This window comes from Salvelinus fontinalis, chromosome 42, assembly GCF_029448725.1.
Source record: "Salvelinus fontinalis isolate EN_2023a chromosome 42, ASM2944872v1, whole genome shotgun sequence".
Classification (NCBI taxonomy): domain Eukaryota; kingdom Metazoa; phylum Chordata; class Actinopteri; order Salmoniformes; family Salmonidae; genus Salvelinus; species Salvelinus fontinalis.
This window is the reverse complement of record NC_074706.1, coordinates 17,372,214-17,386,927: the sequence shown is the minus strand read 5'-3', so window position 1 is coordinate 17,386,927 and position 14,714 is coordinate 17,372,214. Positions and strand designations below refer to the sequence as shown.

The window sequence follows — 14,714 nt, the reverse complement described above, 5'->3', positions numbered from 1 at the left end:
CAAGTGAAACATCACAAATGTATTCGATATTTGTCGGTACATGCACACGTGTATTTCTGTGTGTGCGTGACAAAAAATAGTATACCTTAAAAAACAATAAACAACCATGTTTACCCCCCCCTCGCTATTGGTTAATCATTCATCAGAACTAGCTGCCGGAATGACAGGAACATTTGGGGAACAGGTCAGGATTAACGTCCGCCTGACATTATGTGAAGCCAGCAGGTCTCCGACATCCTGTTTGAGGTTGTTTAGGCCACGTACTACCCAGAGATGGTGATCGTTTTGGGGCTGCTGGGGGTGAGCCTCTTCTTTGCAATGCTGACCTGCGCCACCTACCAGCTACTCAGCAGTTACCTGTGTAAATGGAGGGAGATGAAGTCCATACCGGAGATTGAAAGCCAACTCCGGAATTGAGCAAGGAGAGGAGATGTGAGGAGAAGGGAAGAGAGAGGAGAGGACAGTAGTTTAGGGAGGAGAGCTTCGAACATTCATTGATTCACTCATTCATTAAGTCTACAAGGTCTAATGCCCTGTCAATCTACAGATAATCAGAAGCTTGGAACTAGTGATTGACTTCAGAGTTCTCTTTCTTTGGTTTCAGATTTCTTCCGTCAAGTCATTGGCTACACAGAGCAGTTCAGGGACTCCCCACTGTTGAAGATTTGGATCGGACCAGTACCCTTCCTCGCTTTGTTTCATGCAGAAACCATTGAGATAGGCTTATTAATCGAAGAATTGACTTGAATCAACTTGATGCATAACACCTGTATGTTTGGCAAAGTGTTTAAATATGCTAATACATACAAGTTGGTGTCACACTTGTTTAGAAACCTCAACACTACATCGGTTCACTCCAGAGATGGAAATCTACTCTCCATAAATAAGGTAGTAATTACACCACATACTGGTACCCTGACAATCAATATATAGTTACTGCTATCAAAACCCATTCTGGCCTGTTGCTTTGGGTGCAAGCGTGCCGAAGCAAACCCGACTGTATTGAATACTAGTGGAAGAGTCAAATTTTCTACTAAAACAAAAAGAATTCACTTTGCTTCAACAATTTTTTTTATGTAGTTGCTGTTAACTGTCTGTTTTCTGATGATGATGCCATGCCAATGACCAACGTTCCGTCTGAGAAAAGAATTAAACTATATTTTATTTTCTATTCTATTGTCTATTTGATTCTATTTATTCGATTCTATCGACAGTTCTGAACATCTCTGTTCATATGGACCGGGCCTATGCTTACAAGTTCCTACACCCTTGGCTCGGCACTGGTCTACTAACCAGGTGGGTGTTTCAAAACAGATCACATTCGATAAAGATCAAACGTATGTGCATTTGAGACAACATAAAATATGTATTATAACGCAGGATAGGAACATGGAATTCTTAGATAAGCCTTCGATAATTATTAGGAAAACACGTCCTTTTTTTTATGACAAAGAACAATACATTCTGAGAAACGTCAATACTTTCCCTCCATATTTTCTGAACTTTTGTCGATCTCTCACAGTCTCTCTCTGTGTCACTTGTTCTGCATCTCCCTCTCTCGGATTCCCTTCCCTTTCTTTTTCTGTCTGTCTCACTCCCTTTCTTTGTCTGTCTGTCTCACTCTCTTTCTTTGTCACCCTCCCCCTCTCTCTCTCTGTCCTCCTCACCCCTCTGTCTCTCTCTTCCTCTGTTTCTCCCCACCTCCCTCGCTCCTCACCTCCCTCTCCCCAGCACGGGGGACAAGTGACGTCGGCGGCGGAAGTTGCTCACCCCCACCTTCCACTTCTCCACCCTGACGGAGTTCCTGGAGGTGATAAACGAGCAGGCCGAGGTGCTGGTGGAGAAGCTGGACAAGGAGGCAGGCAAGGGACCATTGTTTCAACCACGTCACCCTCTGTGCCCTCGACATCATCTGTGGTGGGTCCGGATCTGGGTCTGGGTTCGGGTCTGGATGTGGGGTGGTTCTAGCGGGTCCAAAGGCTCAGTGGGTTAAAAAGATGTCCTATTCTTGTGGCCATTTCAAGTCAACTAAAAGAAATTATAAAAAATTCCAACCAAACTTACAATAAATAATATAAATGATAATCTTATTTTTACAAGGAAATAATTTCAGATAGTGTGAAGGAATAAAAACAATACAATTATAATTCAAACGCCTCATTTTTATAACAAAAACATTTTTTAAAATGTTATTAATAGTTGCCTATTGTTCCGGCAACAAATACTAAAATAAAACTTTAAAAAAGATTAACAAGGATATAATGTGAAGTGAATAAAAAAATCCCAGAAATTGCTTATTTCTCTCAAATTCTATGCACAAATTTGTTTACATCCTTGTATTTCTCCTTTGCCAACCTAATCCATCCACCTGACAGTTGTGGCATATCAAGAAGCTGATTAAACAGCATGTTCATTACACAGGTGCACCTTGTGCTGGGAACAATAAAAGGCCACTCTAAAATGTTGAGTTTTGTCACACAACACAATACCACAGATGCCTCAAGTTTTGAGGGAGTGTATATTCAGCATGCTGAGTACAGGAATGCTCATCAGAGCTGTTGGCAGATAATTTAATGGTACGTACAAACGGCCTAACAACCACATGCAACGTGTATGACGTTGTGTGGGCGAGCGGTTTGCTGACATGAACGTTGTGAACAGAGTGCCCCATGGTGGGGTTATGGTATGGGCAGGCATAAGCTACGGACAATGAACACAATTGCATTTTCTCGATGGCAGTTTGAATGCACAGAGATACCGTGACGAGATCCCGAGGCCCATTGCCCTGCCATTCATCCACCGCCATTACCTCATGTTTCAGAATGATAATGCACAGCCCCATGTCACAAGAAACTGTACACAATTCCTGGAACCTGAAAATGTCCCTTTCCATGGCCTGCATACTCACCCGATTGAGCACGTTTGGGATGCGCTGGATCGACATGTACGACAGCGTGTGAGACAACATACACCTGTCTGAGAGGAGTGGGACAACATTCCACAGACCACAATCAACAGCCTGATAAACTCTTTGTGAAGGAGATGTGTCGCCCTGCATCATGCAAATGGTGGTCATACCAGCTCTAGGAAGGGTCTAAGTGGTTCCAAACTTTTTTTCATTTAAGAATGATGGAGGCCACTGTGTTCTGACTTGTCTAGTAAAATAAAAATGCTGCAGACATTTTTTGGTAGCCTTCCCCAGATCTGTGCCTCGACACAATAATGTCTCGGAGCTCTACGGACAATTCCATCAACCTCACGGCTTGATTTTTGCTCTGACATGCACTGTGAATTGTGGGAACGTATACAGACAGGTATGTGCCCTTCCAAATCATGTCCAATCAAATGAATTCATCACAGGTGGAATCCAATCAAGTTGTAGAAACATCTCAAGGACGATCAATGGAAACAGGAACCACCTGAGCTCAATTTCGAGTCGCATAGCAAAAGGTCTGAATATTTATGAAATAAGGTATTTCTTGTTTCATTTTTAATACATTTGCCAACATTTCTAAAAACCTATTTTTGCGTTGTCATTATGGGGTAAAGTATGCCTTGATGACAAAGCTGTCGTCAAGGCAAGGGGTGGCTACTTTGAAGAATCTCAAATATAAAATATATTTAGATTGTTTGACAATTTTTTGGTTACTACATGATTCCATATGTTTTATTACATAGTTTTGATATCTTCAGTATTAATCTACAATGTAAAACACATTACAAAGAAAACCCATATATATTTTTTAGCAAGCTAGCTTCATAATTTTGTCTGACATTCCGAAAATGCAGCCGTGTTGATTCACTATGACACCTGACTACAGTTTGCGATGAAATGTGGATCATAACAAACCCCACAAGTGATCAAAGTTGTTCACTCGCGCACCGAAGCTAAATCAAGGGCTGAGGGGGCAACGTTAGTGAATTCCACTTAAGATGGCAATCAAACTACATCCGGTTGCGATGTCGATTCCCCAAGGGAAAGTGGCGAGGGCTGAGAGTCAAAATAACGTGTTTGACTGGTACTATATACTAATATATATATACAGTTGAAGTCAGAAGTTTACATACACTTAAGTTGGAGTCATTAAAACTCGTTTTTCAACCACTCCACAAATTAGGTTAGGACATCTACTTTGTGCATGACACAAGTAATTTTTTCAACAATTGTTGATTAAGATGATTTCACTTATAATTCACTGTATCACAATTCCAGTGGGTCAGAAGTGTACATACACTAAGTTGACTGTGCCTTTAAATAACTTTGAAAATTCCAAAAAATTATGTCATGGCTTTAGAATCTTTTGATAGGCTAATAGACATAATTTGAGTCAGTTGGAGGTGTACCTGTGGATGTACACTGCTCAAAAAAATAAAGGGAACACTTAAATAACACAATGTAACTCCAAGTCAATCACACTTCTGTGAAATCAAACTGTCCACTTAGGAAGCAACACTGATTGACAATAAATTTCACATGCTGTTGTGCAAATGGAATAGACAAAAGGTGGAAATTATAGGCAATTAGCAAGACACCCCCAATAAAGGAATGGTTCTGCAGGTGGTGACCACAGACCACTTCTCAGTTCCTATGCTTCCTGGCTGATGTTTTGGTCAATTTTGAATGCTGCCGGTGCTTTCACTCTAGTGGTAGCATGAGACGGAGTCTACAACCCACACAAGTGGCTCAGGTAGTGCAGTTCATCCAGGATGGCACATCAATGCTAGCTGTGGCAAGAAGGTTTGCTGTGTCTGTCAGCGTAGTGTCCAGAGCATGGAGGCGCTACCAGGAGACAGGCCAGTACATCAGGAGACGTGGAGGAGGCCGTAGGAGGGCAAGAACTCAGCAGCAGGACCGCTACCTCCGCCTTTGTGCAAGGAGGTGCACTGCCAGAGCCCTGCAAAATGACCTCCAGCAGGCCATAATGACCATCATTATGTTTGGAGGAAAAAGGGGGAGGCTTGCAAGCCGAAGAACCCCATCCCAACCGTGAAGCACGGGGGTGGCAGCATCATGTTGTGGGGGTGCTTTGCTACAGGAGGGACTGGTGCACTTCACAAAATAAATGGCATCATGAGGTAGGAAAAGTATGTAGATATATTGAAGCAACATCTCAAGACATCAGTCAGGAAGTTGAAGCTTAGTCGCAAATGGGTCTTCCAAATGGACAATGACCCCAAGCATACTTCCAAAGTTGTGGCACAATGGCTTAAGGACAACAAAGTCAAGGTATTGGAGTGGCCATCACAAAGCCCTGACCTCATTCCCATAGAAAGATTGTGGGCAGAGCTGAAAAAGCGTGTGCGAGCAAGGAGGCCTACACACCTGACTCAGTTACACCAGCTCTGTCAGGAGGAATGGGCCAAATTTCACCCAACTTGTTGTGGGAAGCTTGTGGAAGGCTATCCAAAACGTTTGACCCAAGTTAAACAATTTAAAGCCAATGCTAACCAATACAAATTGAGTGTATGTAAACTTCTGACCCACTGGGAATGTGATGAAAGAAATAAAAGCTGAAATAAATCATTCTCTCTATTACTCTGACATTTCACATTCTTAAAATAGAGTTGCGATCCTAACTGACCTAAGACACGGATTTTTTACTCAGATTAATTGTCAGGAATTGTGAAAAACTGAGTTTAAATGTATTTGGCTAAGGTGTATGTAAACTTCCTACTTCAACTGTATATGTAGAGAGAGAGATTTTACATGTGTTTATTTAGGGCCATTTTACTTTAGAAAAACAGATATATATATATTTTTTTGCATGGTTCATTCATAATGCATGCAGTAGAGGGTTAAAATATATATTTTTTGCAGTTGATTTAGACAGTGATGAAAGAGAGCAGAGAGCAGAGACAGGTAATTGGGATTTAGAGGAGCTCTGTTTAGAAATTTTACAAATTACTGCTAGACAATGGGCTCTGCAGGAGGCATTTGGTAATTATAACCCTCTCGTGTACCGTCGCTATTTCTGCTTCTATCTTGTTTTCTCTGCCCGGAGCCTTTTGGTTCTCGTCAATGCTGACTCTCGTTCAAATCCTTCTCTCACGGGTCAGACTGAGTTCAAACACAGTCACACCGAAGTGGTTCTGTGGCATATCAAAATGGTGTGCTGTATATGAGGCAGTGGTTCCCAAACTTTGGGGCACATGCTGGGTAAATTCTGCTTGACGTTAAAATAATTTTCTTCTCCCTCTATTGCAAAAACATTCTAAATAGGTTAGAGTTCAAGTGGTTCTTTGTGGTTCGGCAAAAAAAGGAAAGGAGGGGTGCTCAACAACAACGAAAAAAATAATGAGAATGGCTGACCAAAAAAAATTCCAAAATGACTAATTCGAGGTAAAAAGGAGTTGGAGCACTCACCAAAAAAAGGCAGAATGATTCATTTTTGCTCACTATAATCCATTGTACATGTGACTGATGTTTAGGCATCAAGCTAACATCTTCCTCAAATTAGTCCTTTTGGAAGTTTTTCTTGGTAAGCCATTGTAACGGTTGTTCTCCTCCTCGTCTGAGGAGGAGCAGGGATCGGACCCAAAACGCAGATTTTGTGGAGTACATAATGAATTTATTTAAACAAGACGAACACGAAGCACACTTGATAAATTACAAAAACGACGTAGACCGACCTGGACATGAGAACTTACATAACACGAAGAACACACAAACAGGAACAGACTAAACAAACGAAACAGTCCCGTGTGGTACAGACACAGAAGACAATCACCCACAAACAAACGGTGTGAACAGCCTACCTTTATATGATTCTCAATCAGAGGAAACGTCAAACACCTGTCCCTGATTGAGAACCATATAAGGCTAATTACCAATGAACCTAAACATAGAAACACATAACATAGACTGCCCACCCAGCTCAAGTCCTGACCAACTAAACAAAGCTAAACAAAGGAAAATAAGGTCAGGAACGTGACAGCCATCCACATGCTAAATAGGTTCTCGGGAGGTTTTTGCCAACACACACAAAGAATGTTCCTGTAGCTAACGGCAAAATGGACACTCAAACATCAGGGAAACATAACAGGTAACACTACAAAAATGTTCTATCTCCCTAGAATTGTTAGCTGGTTTGTGCCATATAGAAGATGAACCTACAACAATGGTGTGTCCAGCGACCTTTCCAGTTCAGTCATCTCGTTTTGCTATTCTTTGTTTGTTATTTGTGTTCATTAGTTCATTTATCCACTTATACCTTTTTGTGGACCTAATAGCCTAGCTTGTGTTTCACTGTTGTGCCTGTAGACCGGGTTCAAGGTTCCCAAAGGTGCCAATGCCATCATCATGCCCTACTCCCTCCACCGTGACTCGCGCCACATCCCCTAACCAGAGGAGTTCCGCCCGGGGAGCGCTTCCTGCCGGGAAACTGAGTCAGGAGACAACCGTACGCCTTCGTTCCCTTCTCCGCTGGACTCCCGCAATTACCTTGGTAGGAATAGGAGACATTTAATACATTCAATTAAAGTAGCATTCAATTCAAGTAGCACTTAAAGTAGTACAACATTTTTGAAAATTGGTAAATCAACATCATTCCATTTGAGATTAATGACACAAGATTGGTCACCTTTGGCAGCAATTTTCAACTTGAAGCCAAAATAAAAGATTTAAAATAAAACAAGGATTGTGTTGTACAATATCGCAGGTATTGATCAATGTTTTATCAGCTTGAAAGTGGACTGTCCACTACCGGGGGCCTGTCCAACGAAGATGCGTACAAGCTATCACTACCTTAATGATAGTGACAAACTAAAGTTTATCTTCCGACAACAACAAAAAACAAGACATAATTAAAACAAAATGGAGGATTCAAAGTGTGTGTCCTCACATGCTCTCGTTACACCCCTGCCCCCAGGTCAGCGCTTTGCCGTGATGGAGGAGAAGGTGATCCTGGCATCCATCTTGCGCTACTTCAACGTGGAGGCGTGTCAGAAGTGGGAAGACCTCCGTAGGGGAGCTCATCCTTCGCCCCGAGAATGGCATCTGGATCAAACTGGATTAGAGGAATCAGCATTAGCACTCATAGGCTGCGTCTCAATAATATCTAATTTCTCCTGAAGGGCACTTTACTACTTCCTATGAATCTAAAAGCATTGGATTAATGGAGACGGTGGCTAGAGGGGAGTTTCTACCATGTTTCTTACACCAGTCATTTCCTTTTCAATAAGTGAAGGAAAGTGAACAAGTGCACACTTTGAGAGGAAGGAGAGATAATTGGGACAGAGCCATATACATGTACTAGAGAGCTCATATCTTTGCATATCTACCTCAATTTGAAAGTCATACACTTCTTCTTCTTCAACCTTAACAAGTGTATTGGCAACAAATGTTCAGCAAAAGTGCCCAAATCATATGTGCAGAACTTCAGCCTCTTCCAGGCTAATCAGTTTCCTATGGGGGCTCTAGATCTTCCTTTGGTGACAAATTGGTTATTAGTGACTCGTTGGGTTACCCGTAAAGCATGGTGGTGAGCCAATCTGAAAATGCATGCGGGGTGAAGTTGCCCCCTGATCTATGGTCAGTTTAGCATTTCCCCCCACTAGATCCTAGATCTAGAAAAAGCCTTGCAATGAAGACCTCTCACAGTGATAGGGTTAAAAATGTATATGCTCTGAAGATTGTGATGAAATAAAATGACAACATCTCAGCAGCATCAAATGACGTGCGCGTCCTGACGTATTCGTGTCCAACAACACAAGTGTCCTTGTTGGGACTCTCAGTTACTGGAAGCTATTATCGTTTCCGAGAAGACGGCATGTTCAGTATATTATTATCTGAGAACATAGTGAAATAGTACTGATAATGGAGGCCGTGGTTGTCAGGTTCATTGTTGCATGTGATGTGGTGAAAAGGGACCTACTGTTTATCCTCCACAAGGGGGTGATAGTGGTCCTCTTTTCCCTCCTGCTGTTGACAGTGAGCGTGTATGTGTGCCCACCCATGTCAGTGACAGTCTCACGATGTGTGTTAGTGTGCATGTCAGTGGTTGTTGTTGTGCGAGTGCGCGTGTCCACATCAGTGGCTATGTGGTGCGTGTATTGTCTGCATGCTACATTTGTTGGCGGTATGTTCACTCTATGAATGGGTGAGCACTCAAGGACAAGACACTGCCACCACCTGCCCTGCAATCTGCAAGGCCTCAACAGAAGAAGAAGAAAAACACCCCACAGGGCTGCCAAATCTGAATGAGAGAACTTTGACGTGGCAACCCTGCTTTCTTTTTTTCTCCAGACTCCTTCTTTCTCCCTCCCCCTTTGCCTCTACCTCTCTCTCAATCCCCCTCTGCCTCCCTCTCACTCTTAGCTCCCTCTCCCCTCCAGCTCCAGTCATCTCCCTTTTCAAGAGAATCTCAGATGCCGTATTCACAAACTGTCTCAGAAGTGGTGATCTAGGATCAGTTTAGTCGTTTGCTCATTATTAATACGCTTAGCTGATCCTAGAACAAACCTGATCCTAGATCAGCACTCCTACTCTGAGACACCCAGAGCTGCGGTCAATGCAATCGACCTTGTGTGGCGCTCCCCCAAACAATAGCTTTCAAAGACAGGGAGCGAGCGGCAAGGGAGAAAGCTTAACCACTATCTGCAAAGGCTGTTGTTAAATGTCCCAAAGAGGATGTGTCCAAAATACAAATAAGAAATAGTGCTGGATAGCAGGGAGGGAAGAGAAGGAAAGAGAGGAAAGTATTGATCGTTTTTTTCCGAAAGAGTGATAATGTTGAGGTGGGGGCAGGGGGTGTTTTGGGATAATGGTGATTCTCTTGTCCTTTCTCGTGGTTCCACATCCAGGGAGGCTGGTGGGAGGAGCTATAGGAGGACGGGCTCATTGTAATGGCTGGAATGGAATAGATGGACTGGTATCAAACAGATTAAGCATATGGCAACCACACAACCGTCCTCCTATAGCACTTCGCACTTCCCACCAGCCTCCACTGTTCCACATACTCCATGGGGTGTTGTGTGTGTGGTGTGCATGTGTGTGTATGAGCATATGCATATGTTTACAAGCATACTGTATGTATGAGTTCCTAAAAAAAAAAAAAAAACAGCATAGCAAGGGAAGTCTGTCGCATCACCTCTCGGACCGAATCGAACAATCTCATTGGTTCGTGCCTTGACATCCCTCTCAAAATACACAGGGACGGACTTATAAATAACTATCGCTCTCAGCCACATTCTCTCTCACACACACACACACACACACACACACACACACACACACACACACACACACACACACACACACACACACACACACACACACACACACACACACACACACACACACACACACACACACACACACACACACACACACACACACACACACACACACACACACACGCGCACACACACGCACATACCACCAGCGATCGCTTCATCCTTCTGTCTCACAGAATACACCTCTCTCTCTCTGGCCCCGCCGGGCTCTCCAGTCACTGTGGTAACCTACAAAAACAAGACAGTGGCAAGTCAACTACAAAAACACCAACGAAATAGTAACGCTCGCCTCTGGACCTCTGCGCAATGCTTCAGAGCACAGTGATGCGAGAGAGAGAGAGAGAGAGAGGGCGAGAGAGAGAATAGGGAAAGAAAGAGCAGGAGGGAGAGACAGGGAGAGGGAGAGAGAAAGTGAGGAGGAGAATGAGAGAGGTTGATAAATTCATCACCGCTCCATCACTCCCTTCATCACCCCTCCATTACCCTCTTCATTACTCCCTTCATCACCTCTCCATTACCCTCTTCATCACCCCTCCATCACCCCTTCATTACTCCCTTCATCACCCCTCCATTACCCTCTTCATTACTCCCTTCATCACCCCTCCATTACCCTCTTCATTACTCCCTTCATTACCCTCTTCATTACTCCCTTCATCACCCCTCCATTACCCTCTTCAATACTCCCTTCATCACCCCTCCATTACCCCCTTCATCACACCTCCATTACCCTCTTAATTTCCCTCTTCGTCACCCCTCTATCACTCCCTTCATCATCACTCTCTTCAACACCCCTCCATCACTCTCTTCAAAACCCCTCCATCACCCCTCCATTACCCTCATCACCCTCTTCATCACCCCCTCCATTACGCTCATTATCATTCCCTCCATCACCCCCTCCATGACCCCATTTTATATTGCTCCTACGGACCAAGGACAAATCTTCTCAAATTAACAGTTATATACATTGTATTCAGAAAGTATTCAGACTCCTTATTCTAAAATGGATTACATTGTCCCGTCCCCTCATACCAGCAGCATACCACTCTGCATACCACTGCTGGCTTGCTTCTGAAGCTAAGCAGAGTTGGTCCTGGTCAGTCCCTGGATGGGAGACCAGATGCTGCTGGAAGTGGTGTTGGAGGGCCAGTAGGAGGCACTCTTTCCTCTGGTCTAAAAAATATCCCAATGCCCCAGGGCAGTGATTGGGGACACTGACCTGTGTAGGGTGCCGTCTTTCGGATGGGACGTTAAACGGGTGTCCTGACTCTCTGAGGTCATTAAAGATCCCATGGCACTTATCGTAAGAGTAGGGGTGTTAACCCCAGTGTCCTGGCTAAATTCCCAATCTGGCCCTCAAACCATCATGGTCACCTAAAAGTCCCCAGTTTACAATTGGCTCATTCATCCCCCTCCTCTCCCCTGTAACTATTCCCCAGGTCGTTGCTGCAAATGAGAACGTGTTCTCAGTCAACTTACCTGGTAAAATAACGGTAAAAAAATCAATAAAAAATACTTTTTTGAAATATGACATTTACATTAGTATTCAGACCCTTTACTCAGTACTTTGTTGAAGCACCTTTGGCAGTGATTACACCTTAAAAGTGTTCTTGGGTATGACGCTACAAGCCTGGCTCATCTGTATTGGGACAAGTTTCTCCCATTCTTCTCTGCAGATCCTCTCAAGCTCTGTCAGGTTGGATGGCGAGCGTTTCAGCAACAGCTATTTTCAAGGCTCTCCAGAGATGTTCGATCGGGTTCAAGTCCGGGCTCTGACTGGGCCTCTCAAGGACATTCAGAAACTTGTCCTGAAGCCCACTCCTGCGTTGTCTTGCCTATGGGCTTAGGGTCGTTGTCCTGCTGGAAGGGTGAACCTTCGCCCCAGTCTGAGGTCCTGAGCACTCTGAAGCAGGTTTTCATCAAGGATCTCTCTGTACTTTGCTCTGTTCATCCTTGCCTCTATTATGACTAGTCTCTGAGTCCCTGCTACTGATAAATGTCCCCACATCATGATGCTGCCACCACCATGCTTCACAGTGGGGATGGTGCCAGGTTTCCTCCAGACGTCCACAGAGGAACTCTAGAGCTCTGCCAGAGTGACCATCGGGTTCTTAGTCACTTTCCTGACCCATGCCTAGGTCCCCTGATTACTCAGTTTGGCTTGGTGGCCAGCTCTAGGAAGAGTCTTGGTGGTTCCAAACTTTTTCCATTTAGGAATGATGCTGCAGACATTTTTTGGTACCCTTCCCCAGATCTGTGCCTCGACACAATCCTGTCTCAGAGCTCTACAGACAATTCCTTCGACCTCATGGCTTGTTTTTTTCTCTGACATGCACTGTCAACTTTGTGACCTTATATAGACAGGTGTGTGCCTTTCCAAATCATGTCCAATCAATTGAATATACCACAGGTGGACTCCAATCAAGTTGTAGAAACATCTCAAGGATGATCAATGAAAACAGGATGCACCTGAGCTCAATATCGAGTCTCATAGCAAAGTGTCTGAATACTTATGTAAATAAGGTATTTCAGTTTTTGTATTTTTAATACATTTACAAAAAATTCAAAAAACCTGTTTTTACTTTGTTATTATGGGGTATTGCGTGCAGATTGCTGAGCATTTTGTATTTATTTAATCAATTTCAGAATAAGGCAGTAACGTTACATAATGTGGAAAAAGTCAAAGGGTGTGAATACTTTCTGAAGGCACTGTACAGAACTATCACTGAATGGAACTCCTTACCAACTCATATTTCCCAAGCAAATAGTAAATTCACATTCAAGAAAGATTTTTTAAAATCTATGAAACCAAATCGACCACATGACTGGACAGATACTGAATCTGCTTATTGAATGTTATATTTTACCTTTCAGATTTATAAAATGATAAATATTTGTTTAAGTTTGTAAATGTACGTGTACATTTTGTCTGTCATGTCTTTTTTGTTAGTCTTCTTTGGGTCCGACACCTATCTGCCCCCTCCGACACCTAACCCCAGAGCTGTGACACTCAGATGACTCTCTTGTTCCCTGTCTAGATTCCATGTCCTTCCTGTCCATGGAGTTTCTCTCTCTCCGGTCTCTCCCTCTCTCTCTCTACCTCTTTCACCCTCTCTTCTCTCTCTCTGCCTCCCTATTTGCATGTCTCTCTCTTTCTCTCTCGCTCCCCTCCCCTCTCATTCCCCTCTCTGCCATTTCATTTACAGATATCTCTATCTCTTTGGCATCTCCCTTCATCTCTCTCTCTCCGTCCATCGCTCCATCCCACCTCTCTTTCATGTGAAGCTCGCCCCCATGGAAATCCCAGTAATCCCAGTCTATGGAAGTATTTCAGCAACAACTGCAATCTTATAAAGCTCCAACAAATATCACCCACCCAGGTTGTACTGTACTGAGTGTCTCAGAGTAAGAGTAGGATCAGTTTTACCTTTTGGAAGATAATGAGATTAGATGGACAGGGGGGACCTGATCCTAGATCAACAGTCCCTTCCTTTTAGAGGCCCTGGTAATTAAAGAGGGCCCAGAGGCAGTGGCGTCATGCCTGTATCTGTTCTCTGTTCTAGAATCTCAGTGAAGACATACAGTAATCTGAGTAGACCAGACGAAATAGGCAGCCTCTCCCTCCTCTCTCTCGCTCTCTCTCTCGCTCTCTCTCTCTTTCCCTCAATTAAATTAAATTAAAGGGCTTTATTGGCATTGGAAACATATGTTAACATTGCCAAAGCAAGTGAAATATATCACAAACAAAAGTGAAAATACAATACGAAATTGTTTGTTCTTCACTGGTTGCCCTTTTCTTGAGGCAACAGGTCACAAATATTGCTGCTGTGATTGCATACTGTGGTATTTCACCCAATAGATATGGGAGTTTATTTAAAATTGGATTTGTTTTCGAATTCTTTGTGGGTCTGTGTAATCTGAGGGAAATATGTGTCTTTAAAATGGTCATACATTTGGCAGGAGGTTAGGAAGTGCAGCTGTTTCCACTTTATTTTGTGGGCATTGTGCACATAGCCTGTCTACTCTTGAGAGACAGGTCTGCCTTCTGTACATATTCAAATATTTCCTTAATTTTGGGTCAGTCTCAGTGGTCAGGTATTCTGTCACCGTGTACTCTCTGTTTAGGGCCAAATAGGATTCTAGTTTAATCCGTTTTTAAAATAAATTCTATCCAATGTGTGAAGTAATGATATTTTTGTTTTCTCATGATTTGGTTGGGTCTAATTGTGTCTTTGTTCTGTTTCACACACACACACACACACACACACACACACACACACACACACACACACACACACACACACACACACACACACACACACACACACACACACACACACACACACACACACACACACACACACACACACACACACAGTCTGTCTCGCCCCCCCTCTCTTGCTCTCATTCATTCAGAAGTGTGTGTAGTGTGTACTCTGTTCCCCTTTCCGTCTCTGCTCACTTCAGTGCCTTTTCATTTCATT

The 14,714-nt window shown here is 43.4% G+C and overlaps 1 pseudogene; it reads left to right on the top strand.

The window, feature by feature from the left end:
* The first annotated feature begins 273 nt into the window (after positions 1-273).
* On the top strand, positions 274-8,063 carry LOC129841085 (cytochrome P450 4V2-like; annotated as a pseudogene).
* The last annotated feature ends 6,651 nt before the right edge of the window (positions 8,064-14,714 follow it).